The sequence below is a fragment of the Propithecus coquereli genome, unplaced genomic scaffold, assembly GCF_000956105.1.
Source record: "Propithecus coquereli isolate 6110/MARCELLA unplaced genomic scaffold, Pcoq_1.0 Scaffold465, whole genome shotgun sequence".
NCBI classification, from domain to species: Eukaryota; Metazoa; Chordata; class Mammalia; order Primates; family Indriidae; genus Propithecus; species Propithecus coquereli.
Window position 1 is genome coordinate 568,832 of NW_012150452.1, and position 1,524 is coordinate 570,355.

General features: G+C 34.2%; 1 protein-coding gene across 1 annotated transcript in view; it reads left to right on the forward strand.

Annotated features, from left to right (window-relative positions):
- LOC105819029 (cadherin-10-like) overlaps positions 1 to 1,524 on the forward strand; it is a 139,798-nt gene that overhangs the window by 99,417 nt on the left and 38,857 nt on the right. The gene's annotated exons all lie outside the window — the stretch shown is intronic.

Here is a 1,524-nt window from a genome sequence, read left to right on the forward strand (position 1 = left end):
ATCCAAATTATCTATCAAAGTTTCTTTAAGAGGTCATTATTACAGCCAAAAATCATTTAAGTCTTCAATGAAAACCAGTGCTTTTGCTCCTCCTTCTGGTACTGTGCAGAACTAAGCTGAATTTGGATACTTCAGGTACTTCTGTGGTGCAAGTCACAGCTACAGATGCAGATGACCCTTCGTATGGGAACAGCGCCAGAGTCATTTACAGCATACTTCAAGGGCAGCCCTATTTCTCTGTGGAGCCTGAAACAGGTCAGGAATAATGAATTGGTGTTTGTTAATTTTATCATCTCTATGACCTTTATCAGTAGAAAGAGGATGGGAGAACAAGAACAAAACCTTAACATGAATACTCACAGATGAGTGATGATGCAACACTTAACGATTTAAAAACTCAAAATTAGATGATTGAGTGAGCTAATGGAAACATAGCTGCTTTGGTATTTTTACATATGGGTTTAGATCACTCTACAGCACATGTGGTAGGTATTGCTAGGAATAGTAAAACTACACAAATTATAAAAGATTTACACATATTTTTATAATTTCTAGACAATAAAAATTAATAACAAAAACATATTTTGTCTTTCAAAAATTCACTAATTTATGAATACTATGTATGGGCTTAATCAAATAATAATTGAAAACTCAATGAAGATAACACAAGCTTTTGTCTTTTCTCAAGGTATCATCAGAACTGCTTTACCAAACATGAACAGAGAAAACAGAGAACAATACCAAGTGGTCATCCAGGCAAAAGACATGGGTGGCCAGATGGGAGGCTTATCGGGGACCACCACAGTGAACATCACGCTGACTGATGTCAATGACAATCCACCTCGCTTCCCCCAAAGTAAGTGTCCTTTAATGATCATTCTGCAGGGCAAAAAATTTAGAGAAAAAATAGAAAAAGAAGAAAAGCAGTTGTCAATCATTTGAGTTAAAACACTTTGAAAATGTGCTACAAAAATGAATAAAAGCTGTAGATGCTGATGGAATCACTGTTATTGAAAGATAAAATTAAATATTTCATTCAGAGACATGAAAACCTATGATCCCCAAACCTCTCCATATGAGAACTTTGTATCTCTGATTGTAATTTAAGACCCATTTCTTTCAGTTAACAAAAAGAAATAATGTTTTATTGGAGAACAAACTAAGTCATAGTTTCACAATAAATATGTCCGTTTCTACTTAGAATTTAATAAAGATGACCCTAACTTGAGGATAAAGTTGTTCAATAAAAAATCTAATTTGACATATTATAAAGAATCTTCCAGAAAGGAGAGTATAGGAAGAACTTTAGAAACTAATCAGACTTGCATTTAATTTCACTGTATGAGGAATGGCAACCATACTCAAACACTTTGTATTCCTGATCTATGTATAGACCTATTTTGAATTCACCTGTCAAATTCTTTTTTTTTTCTTTTATTTCAGCATATTATGGGGGTACAGATGTTTAGGTTACGTATGTTGTCCTTGGTCCCACCCCCCCAAGTCCGTGTTTCAAATATGTCC